This window comes from Canis lupus, chromosome 28, assembly GCF_048164855.1.
Source record: "Canis lupus baileyi chromosome 28, mCanLup2.hap1, whole genome shotgun sequence".
Lineage (NCBI taxonomy): Eukaryota > Metazoa > Chordata > Mammalia > Carnivora > Canidae > Canis > Canis lupus.
Genome location: NC_132865.1, coordinates 6705488 through 6727454, shown reverse-complemented (window position 1 = coordinate 6727454; position 21967 = coordinate 6705488). Strand labels below are relative to the sequence as shown.

General features: G+C 35.4%; 2 long non-coding RNA genes across 2 annotated transcripts in view; both read right to left on the bottom strand.

Moving 5' to 3' along the window:
- The window catches only part of LOC140620144 (uncharacterized), a 221059-nt gene that overhangs the window by 50123 nt on the left and 148969 nt on the right, over nt 1-21967 (bottom strand). The window lies entirely within an intron of this gene.
- Nucleotides 22-21967, bottom strand: part of LOC140620145 (uncharacterized) — a 31521-nt gene continuing 9575 nt past the window's right edge. Inside the window, exon 2 of the long non-coding RNA XR_012019882.1 lies at nt 22-264. This is a non-coding gene — a long non-coding RNA (uncharacterized lncRNA). The remainder of the gene's footprint in view (nt 265-21967) is intronic.

Genomic DNA, 21967 nt, shown 5'->3' with positions numbered 1-21967 from the left:
AACAAAGCACCACAAACTTGATGACTTAAAACAACAGAAGTTTATTCTTTCACAGATTTAAGGTTAAAAGACTGAAAGCAACAAGGTGTTGGCTCCCTCTGAAAGCTCTAAGGGAATATTCTTTGCTTCTTCCAGCTTTTGGTGGCACTTGTTCCTTGGCTTGTGGCAGCATAACTCCAATCTCTGCTTTGATCTTCACGTGGCATTCTTCCGCCTGTGTCTCTGTGCACCTGTCTGTTCACATGGTGTCGTGATCTAGTCAGGCTGTAATCAACAACAGACAGTTATTTCTCACCGTTCTGGAAGCTGGAAGTCCAAGATGTGGGTGCCAGCATGGTCAGGAGAGTACTCCTTCCAGGTATCAAACTTCTCATTGTATCCTCCCATGGTAGAAATGGTCAACTGGCTTTCTAGAGCTTCTTTTATAAGAGCATTAATGCCATTAATGAGGGTTCTCTCAGAACCTGAGCACTTCCCAAAGGCCTCACCTCCTAATCCCATCACATTGGGTTTTAGGATTTCAATATATCAATTTTTCAGGGACAAATACATTCATATCATAGCATATTCAGACATGGCCCAGGAATACAAACACTCAGACCACAGCATATGGCACCAGTTATTGGCTTTGGAGCCCATCATAATCCAGTATGACCTTCTCTTAAAAAAATCACATCTGCCAGGACTATATTTCCAAATAAAGTCACATTCTGTGGTTCTGCATAGACATGAATTTTAGAGGGGCACTATTCAACAATATCCTCCTTTAAATAAATTTTTAAAAATTAAAATTTTATTTTTAAGTAATCTCTACATGCAATAGGGACTCAAACTTATAAACCCATTATCAAGAGTTGCATGCTTTACCAACTGAGCTAGCCAGGTACCCCAAATAAATGAAATTTTTATCTAATGCTCAGCATAGTGATTATACTTATTATGTACTTGAAAGTTGCTAAGAGAGTAGTAGATCTTAAATGTTCTCACTACAAAAAAGAATTAGGAATTATGTGAGGGGATGCTACTGTGATAATCATTTCATGGTAAACAAGTATATCAAATAAACAGGCTATAAACCTTATACTTACACAATGTTACATGTCAATTTTTTCTAAATAAATTTTGGGGAAAAGAAAACATAGTGGTGTTGAAAGATATATAAATAGATAAAAATATTTTATAAAGTTGCATCATTCTACTGAGAGGAAAATATTCATTAGCTAAGACTATTAAAGCAAGATTTATATATAATATATATAACTACTGATTGACTTCCCAGCATTTAGCTGGGATTTGTGTAGCTCAAGATCAGCTGACTATACTGCTAGCTTGGCCCCAATTAAGTTTATTCCCATGGTCATAGTAACTGATTCAGGTCTGGACACATGACTTAACTGGGGACAGAGAGAGATTTGCTGAGGATTTCTGAGAAGGAAAATTCTTTACTTTTCTAAAAGAATTACCAGAAGAGATTTTCTCTTCTAGTTGCAAGTGACCAAGGGGACTTAAAGTCCATGAAGCTGCTTCCTACCATGATGGAAACCAGCCTGAGGACAAAACTAATCACAAAGTTAGGGAAATCCTTAGAAACTGCAGATAGATTGAAATTAAGCCCTAAGCCTTGGGCTTTCAGTTACATGATGTAAGTTTCTCCAGGTAAATGAGCAGGTTCAGAGTTCCACTACTCTCCAGCTATATGGCATTAAGCAAGTTCCTTAATTTCTCTAAGCTTCCCCTTCCTCAACTATAATGGGACATCCATAGTATTGAACTCTTAGAATATTGTGAGAATTAAATAGGACAATTGATGTAAGGCACCTGGTCCAGAATTAATCATTTTATAAGTGTGAAGTAATTGTGAAATACTATATTATTATCATCCTGATTTCTATTTGTATCACTAACATTATTATTATCAGACTAAGCAGCAAACCTAGGATGAACTCTCAAATCTTCTATCTTTTGGTTTGTGTTTCTTTTTAAACCAAGTAAAACCAAATTAGCTGTTGATCCTATAGCCACTGCATTAAAGTCTCTAATATACTTGATAACTTTATAGTTATTTATTTATTTTACAGAGAATCCTATGTATACAATGCACTAGGTTAAGCACCATAGACACAGCTTTGAACACAGTCATTCTTAATTGTCAAAGAGAGTGAGAAAACTGGACTAAGCCACCATCTACTGCTGATAAGTCAGTTATCCATGAACAAGGCATTTTGACTATATAATCAAGTGAATCAGGATTTCCATGTTCAGAAACTATTGTAAAAAAGCAGTCAGTTTGGGGGTGCCTGGGTGGCTCAGTCAGTTAAGCATCTGCCTTAGGCTCAAGTCATGATCTCGGGGTCCTAGGATTGAGTCCCATGTTGGGCTCCCTTCTCGGTGGGGAGTCTGTTTCTCCCTCTTCTTTTTCCTCTGCCCCTCCCCACACTCGTTCTCTCTCTCTCTCTCAAATAAATAAATAAGATTTTTTTTTAAAAAAGCAATCAGTTTGGAAACTACAAGAAAAAGAATAAAAAACAGAGAAGAGCAATTATAGAAACTCTAGCCACCCAAAGCTATTGTGCCCTGAGAAGATAATAAAAGATACCTAACAGAGATGGAAAGTATGGGGTAGAGTCCAAAGAAAAATGTCCTTTCCATCTGAATTAATTTTAATTCTCTTTAAATAACAGGTCTCTTAATGATTGTTTTTAAGGCACTGTTGCAAGAGGCCTTCATAACCTTAACTTACTAATATTGCGCAACATAAAACAAAACATTACATTTAAAAATGGAAATCCAAAAAATATAAGCACAACTTTTTCTTACCAACCTTGGTGAATGGGATATACTCTAGTAGAATGCTAAAACAGGTTGATTATTTTCATGATTTAAAAGTAAAGACCAGGACAGCCCCAGTGGCCCAGTGTGTTAGCACCGTCTTCGGCCCATGGTGTGATTCTAGAGATCCCGGATCGAGTCCCACATCAGGCTCCCTGCATGGAGTCTGCTTCTTCCTCTGCCTGTGTCTCTGCCTCTCTCTCTCTGTTTCTGTCATGAATAAATAAATAAAATCTTAAAAAAAAAAGTAAAGATCATTGTTTACTTCAGGTGCATGTATTTTCCTGTGTAAGCAGTGGAAGTACTTTATCACAGAGAATAAACATATCAGAAGTATAATGCTGGGGGCGGGGAAGGAGGCTCCTCAAAAACACTTGGGGGAAAAAGTAAGCTGAAATAGATTTTTTTTTCTTTATCAGAAAATAGCAAGGAATAAAATAAGCAAGCAAACGAAGGAAGAAAAAAGGGAAAATAAAACACAACTACATACCCCAAGGAGCAGGAGACAGAAAATCTATGTAGCCAATAAATAACCCCCTTGTCAGAGAATCTATACACCATCCAAAGAGGCCGATTTGGGAAGTGCCGGCAAAGATAGGGAAGGCTCAATCACAGCAGTTATTGAAAAGAAAAAGGCAAAAAGAAACCAATAAAAGAGACAGGAAGCATGCATCTGACTCCTCTGTAAAAATGATTACAAATTGAATCTACTGGTTTCCATGGTTCCAGGGAGTTTTTTTTTATTTTCTGGTCTTGAGATGAAGTGAAAGAAGGAAAGGCCTTTCCCTTTCTACCTAGAATTCTAATTCCCCTAAAACAGGAATTTTTTTTTAATGTACCTTTAAATCCTATTTAAGAGCCAAGTATCCCAAAAGATATTTGCTAATTGACTTTGTGGCAGAGCTCAGACCCAGTGGAAAGAGGATCCAGTCAAGGAAAACCTTTTCCTCTCGTCTAACTATCCAATGCTTCAGAGTCTGAGAGCCAGATAATCAGTACATCAAGTGCTTGTCCAGGGCCTATTGGGTTACATTAAAATCCTGGTTGGCGTAAAATACATGTCACATAGGGCCTAGGCCCTGAAAACTTGATACCAAAGTAGAATGAACCAGACAGTACTGTAGGTTCAAATTATCTAACTGTTCAGTTTAAGAGCTAAATTATGCAAAACAAATAATTGATGGCTATGAATGCATATGGTAAATTAAGTGCATTGTACATAGAAAATAAGTGCATCCTAAGAGAGGAAGGCAGAAGTTATTGGATATGACTTGGGTTCAAAAGATAATTACACTGAGATGTTTAAGAAGATGTTTAAGATAAAGCTTCTGGATGTTGTTTTTAATACTAGAAAATTATTTTTTTTAAGATTTTATTTATTTTTTCATGAGAGACACAGAGAGAGAGAGAGAGAGAGACACAGGCAGAGGGAGAAGCAGGCTCCATGCAGGGAGCCCAACGTGGGACTCGGTCCTGGGTCTTCAGGATCATGCCCTGGGCAGAAGGTGGTGCTAAACCGCTGAGCCCCCAGGGATGCCCAATACTAGGAAATTAAATAATGGTCCAAGAATAAGTTTTTATTAAGTAAATTCCATTCATATTTCTTATAGGATATTAACTGTATTTTTAGAAATTATGATCTACATATATGTATTTTAAATCAGTAGGAGATATTATTCATAATTATTTAATTATCTCTAAAATCTAATCTCTTTAAAATTAAAAAAATTTAATCTCCTTAAAATTTCCCCTATTCTTAAAATATTCTAATTTATTTGAAAACTTTATTATCTAAAGTGTAATATTTATTCAATCCTAGATAAAAATGCAATTTATATTAAAATATTTTTGTTATTATACTAGAAACTCATATTCATAAAAGAATGTGAAGAAAAGGCAGATAATGAAAAGAAATTTTAATCACCCATAATCCAGCATTCAGAGACAGAATTATTAATACTTTGAAATATATACTCAAGTCTCTGTTTTATACAATACACATTTTTTAATAAAGGAATCTTATTATGTATCTGCCTTTTGCCTGTTTTCTTTAACAATTTATCTTGAGTATCAAAAGATATATATTTAAGACCAGGAAATTTTTAGATTTTTATCTTAGAACTTATCTATACAAAGTTTACTTTCAAATTTGATGCATTACTTACTGGATTTTTTTAAGTGGTTCTATTTTTCTTCTTCACTTTATTCCAAAATACTTGAATATGAGGAACCAAATAATTTTTAACAGTTATGATATCAAAAGCTATCTGAGAATCCTCTTACAATGGAACCGGGTATGGTGCAGAATTTGTACCAAGCACAAGTACCAAATAGAGGACAGCCCTAGATGACAGAGGTCACTATACACGAGTTCATATTCTGGCTCTGCCACTGAGCATCTATGCCTCTTGGCCAAGCCGCTCAGCACTTCAAGATGTATAGCTGAGACAATTAATGTTAAATGACCTCTGAAACTACTATGGTGCTACTTAGAATGCAGGTATAAGATATTCCAGAAATGGGAATTCTGATGTTTAAATATACAGAGATGGTACTGGCATCCTCAAATTTCAGTGGCCTTGGTTTGAAGACAGCTTCTATTGTACAGGTTTCTGAAGGTTTGAGTCTATAATGAAATCCATGCACAAAATAGCAAACAAAATTTTGGCCAATGTCCTATTCTTTCAGTTAAAAACAAAACAAAACAAAACAAAAACAAACAAACACAAAAAAAACCCAAACCCTTTGGAGAATCCATTTTGGCCACTAAAATAAAACCAATCAAAAGCTAACTATATCTATTTCCTTATTTCCATATAAATAACTTTTCTTCCTAAATGTATCTGTCACATTTTAAATAGAAGTCATTTTACAAATATAAGCAAACACCAAAATACCCATATTTTTAGCTTTTAATGGAAAGTATTAATACAAATTACTCAAAAATGACATGTGAATAATCATCAAAAAGTGAACACAAAGAAACAAAGATTCACTCCACTACCTCGAATCTGATTAAACACAGTTTTGCTACTTTTAAAATATGTTACAGTATATCAGTAGATGCTAAATATATATATATATATATATATATATATTTTAGTATGCATCAATTGTAAATTGATGATCTCAGATAACTGACCATCAGTACTATCCAATAAAACATTCAGTAACAATGGATATGTTCAATATCCATGATATCCAATATGGTAGCCCCTACTGCCTTGTAACTAGTGTAAATGAGGAACTAATTTTTTTAAAAAAATTTACTGAATTATAATTAATTTAAATTTAAATAGCCATGTTTGGCTAATAGCTACCATATTGGACAGTGAGATATAGAACATACCTGGGATCGAAAGTTTAATGGCCCACCCTACCCACCTACCTATACTACCCAAAATAAAATATGATAGAATACAAACTTTACAGGTCTACTGAGATTACATTTCTTAATTGCAAAATCCAAAATCAGTTCACCAAGCTTTGATTTGTGTTCATATTTTTGTGCTCCTGTTTTGCCAGATCCCTAAATAAAGGCACTGATGCCTTACACCTGATGATTTACTTAGACCTAAGTACACGTACAAAGACCAGCTCCAAGACAAGGATGCCCAAAATGTAATTGTATCCCTAACAAAATAACCTATGGATAACTAGTGCCAATCACAAAATAACGTGGTGATGGAGGATTTTTAAAAGTTCTTAGAGCCCAAGCTTGGCACAAAATGCTACCCATTTTCAAAAAAAAAAAAAAAAAAAAAAAAAAGCTACCCATTTTCAAGATTTCAAGAAGTCTTGGACAGAAAGGGCATCAAAGGTGAACTAGACACCAGCCCTCAACCTCACGTTATTTCTATCTACCTAAGACCCAGGGATTCTTAATTTGAGCTAGAGAGAGTGAATGGAGTCCCAATAATGATCATGATTTAATCTCCTGCTAAGACAAGGAATGAGAGAGAAGCTTAAGAGAAAAATACATTTGGTTTAGGGAAGTAAATGAATGTATTTCTTAAATCTAGAAGTTGGAGGATCCTACTTTCTGAACTGACATTGAGGCTTGCTCTATCTCCTATAAGAATGTCATCACATTAGTCTCAGAGAAAGTCTTCCAAGGTAGATATTAATCAGTGCATTTGAGACAACAGAACTACAGACAAGTAGTATGGTTCTTATGCTTGTTGGGAATAAATGTTTCTATGTGTAACAAATGTTGATCTGAGATTACTTTCATGTGATGATCACATAGTGTGAAATTTCAGAGTGGAAATGCATATACTACTATGGCATATAAATACTAGATACTAGGATAATCGCCAAAATGAGCCTGCCATTCACTGAATGAAGAAATTGGCTTCAGTGGCCTGCAATTACCTATAATTTTAATTTTTGTTAGTATATTGCACTTATCTTTATTTTAAACAGAAACAAGATGACCATTTTTTGTACAAGAAAACACATAGACATCAGTAGTGTCATAGTAGACACTTGCCATCCTATCTTCCTAGATGTTTATTTTGTGAGTGCAAAAGAAAACCCTAAAGCTATTTAAGCACACATCAATGGCCATCATTACAGAAAATATAGGAAAGTGAGCAATCAAAGTCCACTAGAGTGGAAGGGAGACTGGTCACCCCACTGAGGTATTATTGACTAGTCTTAAATATTTTAAGAGAAAGGATAGAAAGAGTATGCTTTCATGTTTCATACCCAACTGCTTGTCAGATACAGTAAAAGAGAACAAGAAGAAGAGAAGATAATCACGCTAAAAATTCCAAAGATAAGTAGTTGGGGAAATGATAATTCTTTTGATCCCTCATCAGCTGACTCATTGCCTAGGGGGTTTTTGTAATGTTGATCTCCTGAGAGACAGCCACCCACTGAGAATATATAAATTAGTAATGAGCAGAGAATCAGCAGATGGAAAGAAATCACAGAGAAGGAAGTAAGGATCTTCACTTTGCACAAATTACAAAAATAAGGGAAGATTTTTTCCCAAGAGAAAGCAAAAGTTGTATTGCCTTGGTTAATCAGAATTTACACTATAGGAGTGGATATTGTTATACTAACAAAAAATGAAACTAGAACAGTGAATGTCATGCCTCATGATTACAAGTATTGGTCACACTTAAGGCATCCCAGAGGTCTGGTTAAATAAGGGAAAGCCTCTTGGCCTTGCTGTGTTTGCAGCCTAGTAATAGTCTCTCTATAGTCAAACATCCACCTAAATGGCAAAGAAATAAAAACCATTCTAGAAGCAAAAGACATATTTAAGTGGTTGGCCATGATTGAATGAGTTTATCAAGAGATACAAAACTCCATCAGAATTACTAAAAGCACTCAAAGGACCTGGCTAATTAATACATTAGGGAATCCAAAATGCTATCATAATCACTGAACAACCTATAATTGGTAGAAGCATGTTCATAGATAACTGGCTTCACTTTAGCCATTCACCAACTGGGGTAGACTTTAGCCATTAGCAATAAACTAACTAAAGGAGAGTTGTGGAGAATTATAAGAGAACGAAAGGTCCCAAAGGATAAAGTTGGTGGGCAGTAAAATGAAGCATTTTTAGGATATAGTCAAGAAACCAACTCTAAACTCCAAAATTAACCCACGAGGGGAAAACAAGTGGGGAGCAAGATTTTGAAATATAGTTCACCATAGCAAAATAAATGAAGATGAAGATGGCTTGAAATACCCCTACTTGAGAATGCCACTGCCTCTTGAACACAGGGTTGATAAAGTATTCTAAAATACAGATCCCAGATAAAATCTCTTGAAATATATGCATGCAGGAAATTGAGTAATTACTATATCAAATGAGATTAAAATCTAAAGCATGTTCATATCAAATAGATAACTTAAAAACTTTTAAACTACTAATTCCATTTCCAGTCATGACAGAACAATTGGTATTGGTTTTACTCTGCTACCTTAAACAATTATAAATATATGAACCAATCATTTAAAATAATTAAGCAACAACTATCTCAGGTCAATGATCCTTGGGAGAAAGAGCACACGACATGAGTTCCAAACTACAGCACAGAAAAATAGCCTGAACAAAAAACAAAAAACAAAAAAAACCCTGTGTTCTTGCTGGGTAGGATAAATAGAGACAAGAATTAAGGGCTGCTGAGGCAACAGAAAATTTTCAGGATAAGATACTAGAGAACAGTATGCTGCACAGAGAGGTATCTCCAGACATCTGCAGAAATGTCCATTTACGTCTCTGGACCAATACTAACCTGCATACATTCAAGGCAAGACTACATGAGGCATGGTGGAGAATGGCCACTAGGGACTGTGAGGTGAATGAAGGACTCCACAATCACATAATGTCGAGAGACACTGAATGTCTAGAGACATTGAATGATCTAGAATAAGTGGCTTCACTGAACTCCACGTACATTCAGTGGAGACCCCAGAAAGAGACAGTAAAAGTAGGTATTGTTTTGGTTCTAGATTAAGGACAACTCTAGGTCTACCCAATAGCTTCAACAAGATAAAATTTATCAGACAGGAAATTGCTGCAAAAAAAAAAAAATCAATACTCTGATAAAGATAGAAAAAAGTACATTCTCAGCAATGAAGTATTCACAATTTCCAAGAAAAGAAAATTACTAGGCATTCAAAGAAACAGGGAGATGTGACACATAATCAAAAGAAAATGTATATAGAAAAACAACTAAAGATGATGTAAATACAGAAATTAACAAACACTACAGCATTAGAAATGTACTAAAGGATTTAAAGGAAAATACAGACATTATAAATAAGTGGATAGGGACGCCTAGGGGACTCAGTGGTTGAGTGTCTGCCTTCTGCTGAGGATGTGATCCCAGAGTCCTGGGATTGAATCCCACATCAGGCTCCTCGCAGGAAGCCTGCTTCTCCCTCTGCCTGTGTCTCTGCCTCTCTCTGTGTGTGTCTCTCATGAATAAATAAATAAAATCTTTATTTAAAAATTAAGTAACTATGTGGATGGAAACTCTCAGAAAATAAAAATTCATGAAAAACCAAATGACAATTCTATATTTGGAAATTCCAATATTTTAAATGAAAAAACAAATTTACTAGATCTTAATCGCAGATTGGATACTACAAAAGAAGAGATAGAACACCAGAACTTATCCATACAGAAACACAGACATATACAGAGAGAGAGAGAGAGAGAGAGAGAAGACTGGAAAGTAAAATAGAGTCCCACTAAAAAAATAAAAGAGAGTCTCACTGACATCTGGGACATCAAGGAGCCTAGCATACATATATATAATTGTAGTCCCAGAAATAGGCATGAGAAAATGGTGAAAAAATATTTGAAGAATTAATCTTTGAAATTTTTCCAAATTTAATGAAAATTAGAAAGGCACAAACCCAAGAAGCTCAATAAAACACAGGCAAAATAAACAGAAACAGAACAACACTAAAGTCTACCACAATCACATTGCTAAAAACCAGTGATGAGGAAAGAAGCTTAAAAATAGCCAATAGGAGGAAAAATTACATGACAGAGAAAGGGAAGAAGACAAGTTATCTTTTACCTCTCATCTGAAACAGTACACAACAAAGTCAAGGGAATGACACATTTAATGTGCTGAAAGAAAATAAATGTCAATATAGATGTCTATACCCAGCAAAAACATTTTTCAAAAATTAGGGTAAAACAAAGACTTTTTAGACAAACAAACATAGAGTAAATTGTTCCCAGCACACCTGCCTATCAAGAAATGTTAAGGGAGATTCTTTAGGTAGAAGGAAAATAACACCAGATGAAAAATCATATCTATACAAAAATAAATCAATAAAAAGCACTAGAAATTCTAAGTATGTAGGTAAATATAAGACTTTTTTATTTATAATTTTTCTTAGTTGATAATCTATTATTTAGGTAAAAGCTAATAACAATGTATTTGGGGAGTTATGTCTTATAGAAATAAAATATATGGCAGCAATAACACAATAAATAGTAAAAAAAATTATAAACAGTTTGGAAGCATAATTATAAAAATGTATTTTTCATTTTCTGATCCCCAGGATAGGACTGTGAAAATGATAAGCTATCACACCCATCATCAGCTTATGCTACATAGCAAATGGTATTTTTTAAGTGTAAATAAGGTTACTAATCCATTCGCCTTAAATAAAAAGATTATCTTTGTGGGCCAAGAATAACCACATGAGCCCTCGAAAAGTAGAGTTTTCTCAGATTTTCTCAGAAGAAGAAATCAAAGACGTTTGAATATAGGAAGCATTAAGTTTACCTGCTGGCTACAGAATGGAGGTGGTCATCTGAGAAGGAATATGGAAGGTCTTGGAAAATGAGATTGACAGCAAGTAAGGAAACAGGGACCTCAGTGCTACAATAGCACAGGACCAATTTTTGCCAGCAACCTAAATGAGCTTGGCAGACATTTCTTTCCCAGAACTTCCAGATAAAAGCTCATCCAGACCAGTATCTTGATTTCAGGTATGTGATAACTAAGCATAGATCCCAGTCAAACTCCCTTGGATTTCTGATCGACAGAACTGTGTGCTAATGAACTGGTGTTAATTTAAGCTACTAAATCCATGGTAATTTGTTAAGCAATTGAAAGCTAAGAGAGTATGATTTGTAAAGTTCTTTCATCATACAGAAAATGATGTAAGATTATTCAAAGGTGGTTTAAGTAATATTATTTGTGAGAAGTTAAATGTGCCTTTTGTAAGCCCTCTAACAATTACACACACACACACACACACACACACACACACACACACGAAATAGCATTAGCAATTGAATAGTCGGGATATAATGAAATACTAACTATCCTCAGAGAATTCCAAAGAATACTTTGAGCATTCTCAGATTGAAATATCACTTGTTTTAGGGCAAACATTAGTGTCTGGCTTATAGTGGGCAGTCTTTAAACATCTATGGAATGAATGAAGAGATTAGTGCATGAATGGGTAGTCAAGTCCATGGGTTAAGTAATAAAAGTCCAGTGGTTCTAGAACCAAAAATACCTGAATGAAGACATGTTTTAGCCCAAAAGCAATATAAAGAATAATCAGATGGAAAAAATCACCATTTAAACAGAGAAATCGGCAAAGACTTGGGCTTTCAGTATTTATACCCAGCCTGGCTCTAAAATGGATTTAAGTTTCTTGACAAGAGTTAAAAGATTGAACCAATAATAAAGATAGAAAATCAAGTTTAACTCTTTGAGGAACCTCCACACAGTTTTCCAGAGTGGCTGCACCAGTTCATATTCCCATCAACAGTACAAGAGGGTTCCCCTTTCTCCACATCCTCTCCAACATTTGTTGTTTCCTGCCTTGTTAATTTTCCCCATTCTCATTGGTGTGAGGTGGGATCTCATTGTGGTTTGGATTTGTATTTCCCTGATGGCAAGTGATGCGGAGCATTTTCTCATGTGCTTGTTGGCCATGTCTATGTCTTCCTCTGTGAGATTCTGTTCATGTGTTTTGCCCATTTCATGATTAGATTGTTTCTTTGCTGTTGAGTTTAATAAGTTCTTTATAGATCTTGGAAACTAGCCCTTTATCTGATACGTCATTTGCAAATATCTTCTCCCATTCTGTAGGTTGTCTTTGAGTTTTGTTGACAGTATCCTTTGCTGTGCAAAAGCTTCTTATCTTGATGAAGTCCCAATAGTTCATTTTTGCTTTTGTTTCTCTTGCCTTCATGGATGTATCTTGAAAGAAGTTGCTGTGGCCAAGTTCAAAAAGGGTGTTGCCTGTGTTCTCCTCTAGGATTTTGATGGAATCTTGTCTCACATTTAGATCTTTCATCCATTTTGAGTTTATCTTTGTGTATGGTGCAAGAGAGTGGTCTAGTTTCATTCTTCTGACTGTGGATGTCCAATTTTCCCAGCACCATTTATTGAAGAGACTGTCTTTCTTCCAGTGAATAGTCTTTCCTCCTTTGTTGAATATTAGTTGACCATCAAGTTGAGGGTCCACTTCTGGATTCTCTATTCTGTTCCATTGATCTATGTGTCTGTTTTTGTGCCAGTACCACACTGTCTTGATGACCACAGCTTTGTAGTACAACCTGAAATCTGGCATTGTGATGCCCCAGCTATGGTTTTCTTTTTTAAAATTCCCCTGGCTATTCGGGGTCTTTTCTGATTCCACACAAATCTTAAGATGATTTATTCCAACTCTCTAAAGAAAGTCCATGGTATTTTGATAGGGATTGCATTAAACGTGTAAATTGCCCTGGGTAACATTGACATTTTCACAATATTAATTCTTCCAATCCATGAGCATGGAATATTTTCCCATCTCTTTGTGTCTTCCTCAATTTCTTTCAGAAGTGTTCTGTAGTTTTTAGGGTGTAGATCATTCATTTGGGGAATATAAAAATTAGTGAAAGGGAATAAAGGGAAATGAGTGAAAATTCAGTGAGAGTGACAAAACATGATAGACACCTAACTCTGGGAAATGAACAAGGGGTAGTGGAAAAGGAAGTGGGCAGGGGGTTGGGGTGACTGGGTGATGGGTACTGAGGGGGGCCCTTGGTGGGATGAGCACTGGGTGTTATGCTATATGTTGGCAAATTGAACTCCAATAAAAAAAAGTAATTAATGTAGTGAGAAAGTGAGGGAGAGATAAAAGATGGAGAGACAGAGACAGAGGGAAAGAGGGCTGGAGATGGGGTCCTGGCTCTTGTAGACACTCCTTCAAGAGCTAACCCATTATTCTTCCCTGATTATGTGAGCAATAAATCCTTTTTCTACTTAAAAAAAAAAAGAAAGAAAATCAAGTTTATTATATGTAAATGTAGAAAGATCCATTATAAATAAACAGAAAACATATATGAATGCTCCTTGCTTTTAGAGACAGGAATTATGGGTTCTGGGCTTACCATTGTTCACATAGTCTTTTGTTTGTTTGTTTGTTTTGTTTTGTTTTGTTTTTTTTCAAGGCATCCAAAATGAAATTTATTATCTTATTTGTAAAGTATGCTTCCTTCTACATTTCTGGTCCTGTCACATAGTCTTTTTGTCATCATGCTACACACAGTGGGAAGAATGTCTGTAATACTTGCAAAAGTTGCAAATCTAATTATAATGTCCAAGGTCAAATAGCCCAGAAATAGAAACTGAGATTTGAAGAAAGTGCTTATATCTCCAATTAATGCATAGTCCATGAGATGAAGCAGCTTTTTAGCAGAATCAGCTAAGAGTTTTATAAACTCCACATTGCTCATACCCAACCACGTGTAAGCAAACTTCCTGCACATCATAATCTCTAACAAATGGCAGGGTGAAGGATGAGGGTGAAGGAATAGAGGTATCTCAAGTGCCTGATTGGGATAGGAGAGAACCTGTCTACCGACCTTATTGAAGTGTAGCAAGTATATTCTGTTCCCTTTGGGAGAATTCCTGGTGCAGGGATACAGTTTGCAAAAATGTAGACTAATGTACTTGGGGTCTTGGCAGTGCTCTGGTTTATTCTGGATGCTACTACCTGGAATCCAAATCCAAGACCTGCACTTTCACATAATTGTGAAAACTGTGGTGGTTGTTCATATGTCCAGATATTTCAGATAAGAATCTAAACTGTCTCAGGTTAACATTATTAAAGCATGGAGTCTTTCCCTTCCACCACTTCACATAACTGTACTTTTAAATATCTCTCTGTTGGAAAATGCAAGGTATGTGTGGCTTTCTGGTTTATGTGAGCTTGGTCTCCCTCTGAACCAATGAATCTAGATCACTAATTAACAACCAGGTGCAGGGTGTTTTACTAAAAAAAACAAAATGACTTGATTAAATGCAAGCTTTTGAACCAGATACAATAGAAGTGCATCTTCTTTAAATTAGTTGTTCTAAAGCACCTCTCTCTCTGAGGATATCCTATTGGGAAAATGAGCACAAATCTTTAACCAGGCCCTACATAATTCACACTAATTAAACAAGTAGTTTATGGGTTTGAACTCATGACATCGAGTTATAGATTATGTAATTTAAAAGCTACATTCACTTTTTCTAGTAACTAGAAACAAAAGAGATGCTATTTAGCAGTGGTTTAATCCAGTAGATACAAACTGAAATTTGAGGTCGCTTTAATATTTAGCTAGTGGCTTGGCTTCACTTTTCAAAAGGCTATTTACCAAACATGAAACAGGGAAATAAATTCAGAGACAGCACCAAGCTTCATTTGGCTTGAACTGTAAGAATCCTATAGCACACCTGAAACTAATACGACACCGTATGTTAACAAACTGAAATTAAAATTTAAAAAATTTTAAAAAGAAGTATATAGTAACTAAAACATACAGTGATTTACTTCTCAACTCTGTGCCAAGTATTGTGTGGTATACCAGAGGTGCAAAGATGAAAAAGACGTGATCCTTCTCCCCAAGTTATTTCCAGTCTCAAGATAGAGAACAATTCAGGAAGTATGCTAGGTGCTCAGAGAGGTGGCAGTGATCAATGATTTCATAAAGTATAAACGCATGAGCTGGAACCTGAACTATAATTTAAATTACCTATTTTACAGGCAAAGGAAACTCAATGAGCAAAGGCAGAATGATGTGAAAGTGAGGCCCATCTGGAAAAGCATAGAGGATTGGGTAAGTATGGTGAGAAGGACAGAGAAACTGCCCTTTGAGGAGGCTGACTCAGTAAATAGACAAGGGTCAGAATACAGAGGGCCTTGCTAAAGACTCGAGACTTTTTCCTGAGGGCAAATGAGAAATCATAGAAGAGTTTTCTTCGATAGTTAAACTGACAGGATCGAATTCAGCCTGAGAATACCCTCACAGCGGTATGGGGGTGGATAGAACTGGAGAGTGAGAGACTATTGGACCAAAAAATGAAATAAAATTAAAAGGCTAATTTAAAGATTTATTGCTATAAGCCAGATTAAGAGCTGATAGGGTCTTGGGGAGCCTGGATGGTTCCATTGCGTAAGTGTCCCAACTCTCGATTTTGGCTCTGGTCATGATCTCTGTGTTGTGGGATCTCAATGGGGAGTCTGCTTGGGATTCTCTCTCTCCCTCTCCTTCTGCCCCTGTCCTTGCTTGCACACAGTCTCTGTCTCTTTCTCTCTAAAATAAATAAATAAATCTTAAAAAATAAAAATAAAAAGGGAGTTGGTAGGAGCCTAAAATAAATGTATAGTAGTGGGGATTAAAGGAGAAATTTTTAAATTATATTTCATAAGTAAGATTTCTAAGATTTTTTCAAAGATTTCATTTATTTATTCATGAGAGACAGAGAGAGACAGAGACAAAGGCAGAGGGAGAAGCAGGCTCCCTGCAGAAAGAATGATGCCAGACTCCATCCCAGGACCCCAGGATCACACCCTGAGCTGAAGACAGATGTTCAACCACTAAGCCACCACATGCCCCTAAGATTTTTTTATAAACTATGGTTAAATTCTTATAAATTCCTAAATTCTTATAAATTCCTAAATTGCACAGTCATTAAAAAGAGACTACTAACACAAATGGGCTTCATATTAAATAATAATTATATTTATGTAGAATGCGTTGGGATAAGATTATTAAATATTTAGGAGTATTAAATTTGATAACTTTCTCACAAACATTTATTTTTCCCTTATTAGCTAATTCCAACTCTAATTTTATATACAAACCTTAATAACATTCAAGCTCACACTATTCGTCTTTGAATGACTTAATTGATACACATTTGCTACCACTAGAGAGCAAAGAAAACAGTAAAGTAATATCTACACAACAGTAGATAGTAAGAGGCTATTTACTATTTGCCTCTTCAGTAGTCACGCTGGCGGCTCACTCCTATGTGTTTTACGCTTGCCAAGGTACTTCCCAGACATCATTTAATTTAATCATCCTAACAACTCTCAGAAGTACACAATATTACAGATTTTGCTTTTGAATGAACACTCAGAGATTACGTAACTTCCTCAACGTCACACAGCTAACCAATACAAGTCAGTATTGGGACTCAAATCCAAGCCACCTTATTGCGGTAAAGACAGCCAACATTCATTGAGTTCTCATTGAGTATCAAACATTATATTAAGTGATTTGTGATATTATTTGAATCCTCACAAAACCCCTCTGGGGTATATGCTAGTATACTTATCCCCACTTTACGAATAAAAGAAAAAAGGAACAAGGAATTTGTATAAACTGTCTTGGGCCACCCAATCAATAATTAGCAACACCATGTTTCTGACCTAAACTCTTGAATTACAGGGGCCACAACCTCTACAACCAAGCTAGTCCTACCGCAACTACCTGCATCTGCTCTACCTATAGTTAAAGAAAACTGACTACTAGGTAAACTAAGCCCAGACATAATGTTGAATTATCCTCCCAGACCTTTGGCTAAACTGTAGGTTCTTAGGTTCCTTTCCAAATACCTATAAACTAACATGCTCTAAGCACTATCTGTACATTTTCTGGCATGCTACCATAATTTGACTTTTTTTCAGAAAAGAAAATTTGTCTGACAGTCATTATGATGAACTACTCCAGGTTTCTCTTGCTCCTAACTAATAAAAAATAATAACAGCAACTTAGGGTCTATATTCTGTAGTTCCTACAACAATCATTTTACACGTATCAGGTAATTGTGATCTTACATTGATTACTTTCTGCAGAGGTTGAAAAACTAAAAAACAATAGATGCCTATCAGAACCAAACGCTTAAAAACACATTTAAGTCAAATATGACCAGCTTTTAAAACACAGATATAGTTTTCTCTGCACCAATGTTCAAATTACCAGGGCATCAAAACTTATAAAGAATACTACCTTTAGAAATGCTTAGAAGTCTAGCAACTTCCTTCTTTATAAGATTTTTAAAAATGCCAAGATGCAGGAGGAACACAGAGCATCCCCTATTTCCCTACATTCCTGCATCCTTCCTTTCCTATAGCTAGCAGTGATAGGTAAGTTCCTTCTCATTTCATATATCTCTATTTAGACATTTATTTCAAGATAGTTATACAAATTCCAGAAATGTCAGAGAGAGAGAGAGAGAGAGATGTAGGGACTGAACATGGGCCATGTGAATGCCCTAGAACTATAAATAACTCTGCCTGCTTGGACTTTATGGAAGATGGTCCTCCAGATGGAGCCCCTCTCAGGTGAGTACTGACTTTGGCCGATACTTCTGCTTTTGTGCATCCTCAGCAAATTTGTAATCTTTTGCCAACAGTTCCATAGCATCCTAAAAAAAAATGAGAATCTGGAGAAAGAAAAGAAAGTGATAAATAATGAAGAAAACAGGATCTAGTGAAAGTCAAAATGATTCCTTAGAGAGTGTGCAGGTACCATGTTCTAAGGCTGACTCCAACTCTTTCCAGTTTTTTGTGTCTGTGACATTGAGGTATCTTGGAGTATCTTGCAACTTGGCAAAAAACTAAAGAAACTATGAAAATAGGGTTGTTGTTTTTTTTCCCAGATTACCTTCTATTGTGAATTATTTTCAACTCACAATATGGACTTTGAAAATAAAACACACATGGTTTCTCACAGATTAAAAAAAAAAAAAAAAAGTGGTGATGGAACATGCAACCAGTAGACCCCACACTACTTCAAGCTCTATGATCTCGGATAGATTCCTTCTGGTACGAACCCTAAAATACCTCACATACAAAATATGAGTAACAGCAGCTATTTCATTGGATAAGAATATTAGATGATGCCTCTAAAGACCTGGACACACAGCAAATTCTCCATACATGTTAGGAAGAGGAGGAGGAAGAAAAAGAAGATAGAATTATTGTTTGCTTTCTTTTAGTTTCTAATAGGAAGAAGATAAAAGGATTTTGGATATTCAATTCTGACTGAGAATGCTATCACACAACATCATGCTTTTCAATTTGAAAACCTAAGAATTTGGGCAGCCCCAGTGGCTCAGCAGTTTAGTGCCACCTTTGGCCCGGGGCCTGATCCTGGCGACCTGTAATTGAGTCCTGCGTCAGGCCCCCTCATGGAGCCTTCTTGTGTCTTTGCCCCCCCCTCTCTCTCTCTGTGTGTCTCTCATGAATAAATAAATAAAATCTTTAAAAAAACAAAAAAGAAAACCTAAGAATTCAAGTTTGGTCACTTTTTAAGATGCAAGAAGTAATGAGAGAATTACAAATTGACATGAAGATAATTTAAGTCAGATAAACTGATAAGTTTTTCAAATCATAATTATTATGTGATTAAATAGAAAAATTAAAAAGTAATGATATAAACTTTTAAAATTTAAACAGAAAAAGCATCCTTTCAAAGAAGGTAAAAATAGTATTTAAAGAGGAAAAGCTTTCATGTAAATCTACTAGTAGAAGGACAAAAAGAAAATATATGAAACTGAAGCTTCATTTCTTATAAAATAGGGTAAGAAACCCAAGAGTTGTATGGACATTTTGGCTGAATTATGAAAGAAAGTGTTTTAAAAAGAGAAAGTAGGTAGCTCTTGGTGATTTAGTGAAATGTCCTCAAAATCCAAGGTTACAGGAAGGATGGAAGAATAATCAAAAAGGATTATTGTGAAAAACAATGGCAAGTGTGTTAAATGATGAGTTTTCAGAAGATGCTTCACCCTGGAAATTTAACATCCATTAAAGCCCCTCTTTCTGACTCACTGGTCGGAGTTTTTAATAAAATCTCAGAGAAAGGGTAGATGAGTAATGCTATGAGTCAGAGGTTATTTTTAAGAAAGGTGATATTAGATTTTAAAATCTTGGCGACCTTTAACATTTTATAATGCCTGTTTTTCTAAATTATTCTAAGAAAGTTACCACAGTTTACAGAAAAGTTGGCTGCTTCCTATCCAGCGTGAACTATTAAGAAGCAAAATTTGGCAAAAGGTTTAGTTGTCTTAAGAGCAGTGGCAAAGCACTAAAAAGTTTAATGCTACTTGGGTATTATTTTGCTAAGTTTAGGTCATAAAATTAATTTTCTCAGTGAAAGAGTTGCTTCTTACAAGTGCTGCAGACATTTGGCACGTGCCATCAACCATATTAAATGTTAATCTCTAGCCCTCTTTTCCTAAGATTTAGGTCAGGTGCTGTGCCTTATATAAATTCAAAATTTTGCTTTTAAATAGCTTTTGACAAGTGTGACAAATATAGATAGGCAAATGAGATACCAGTCTCAGCTAAACAGTAAATTCTTTTTTTGTCATAGATATTGATTATGCCGTTTGGGAGAGAGTTCAGTTGTTAGGATCTTGTATTTTTAATATCTTCCTGCCAGAAGATCATAGCATCTAATGAATATTTAAAAGTTTGTAATGATACCCTAATACAACGGACTAAAACCTGAGACTATCACATGTAGATTTCAGCTGTTTGAGATTGCAGGTTGCTGCCTTATGGTGGAATCTGGTCAATAAAAGCTCATTCATCTAATGCTAAATTGTTCTCCTTACTATAAACTTAATGGAAGTTGCTGACCAAATTGAAATCACTTCCAATCTTCATCTTTCATCTTACACGATCCTGACAAGATGGAACTGAAAAAAACAGATTTGCAATTTATATCTTTAGAGACATTCATACACAGAGCTACCCACAAATATATCCATGTATAGAACACATCCATTTGCAAAAGAGACTGTTGATTTGAAAAATGGCAGAGGGAGGCTGCCCAAGACCAAGGAAAAGCTGTGTTAGAAATTCATATCAAGTCTGGTCTTAGAAATGATCAATTAGGAGCACCTGGGTGGCTCGGTTGTTTGAGCATCTGACTCTTGGCTTCAGCTCAGGTCATGATCTCCCAGTCGTGAGAAGCCCTACATCAGGCTCCGCCTTTCGTGGGGAGCGGGCTTGAGATTCTCTCTCAAAAAAATGATAAAGTTAATTCCAAAATAAAATTTAGTGAGTTACAAAGCAAACTGTGTATCACTATATTTTTAATTCCATGAAAACTTTAAAAAATAATCTCTTTGTTTTATAACACGCCATCTGTTGACTCAATGAAAGAGGAGTTTTAGAAATATTGTAAAATTGCTTTCGCATTTGTTATTTTTTGAAACAAATGAGGAAAAATTAATTTTGTTACATTTTCTACTCTGAGTCTAGCTTTCTTAGGCCCCTGTACAAACCGTAACCAAACTTTTCTACATGGGTCATATAAAAATTAACCGATTTCTTGATACAAATTCTTTCATGTGTACAGGTTTATGTATCAGGTATCGGTTTTACCTGACTATACCCTGCATCTGTTCCGTGCCTGTACATCATGATAAGAGGTAGAAAATTGTCTCCTGATTAAAGACCACCTGCAGTATCCATGCAAAATCATTAAAGACTATAAACTGAGAAAACCTCTCTGCCTTAGAAACCCTGGCACAGTTAGAATTGTGAGTTGATAAAAAAAAAAAAAAGTGGCAATCAACGTGACATACCTCAGGGGAGGCACAAGAGGTTTTCAAAAATATAGATGCTAATGTTCATTCATTTTAATGTAATTTCTTAAGATTAGGAAGCCTCTTTAATATTTGCAAGAGAATCCATTAAAAATAAAATGCATTTGAAAGGATAAGAACTGATACGTATTGTTGGCTTAATATTTATTGTTGGCTTAATATATGCACTATTAGATGTGCTTTGCATAAGTTAATTTAGTTGTTATATATTTAAGTCTGTTCCTTGATTATCAGTTCACTTATGCTTAAGGTTTAACAGAAAAGCTCCTGAAAACTAGAGAATATTCCCAAAGAGTATTCACAATTGGGCAGAGGAAACCTAAGAAGGACTGAACTCCAGCACTTATACTAAACTTAGGCCTGTAATTCTTTCCACAGACACAGAGTGATGATTTTATGGTAAGGATACCATTTATTAAATTTATCTGTTCATTATTTTATAACACAATACTCTGCTATGACACGTGAAAACATACAAGTGTATTAATGACCAGCTAGAGTGACACAGAGTAAAATGAACAACCATATTTGATAGGTACACAATTTGATAATGCCTTTCTATGAGCAATAAACTCGTATTTGGCAGGATTACTTGGGAGGGGAGGGTGGATGGTGCACAAAAAATTTTTGAAATAAGAAAATTAATAAATAAAAATATTTCTCAGAGCTTTCAAATATATAGTTATTTTTAATTAACCTAAATGTTTCCTATTTAAATATCCTCCCTTAAAAATTAACGTTCATCAACCTATCAAAGC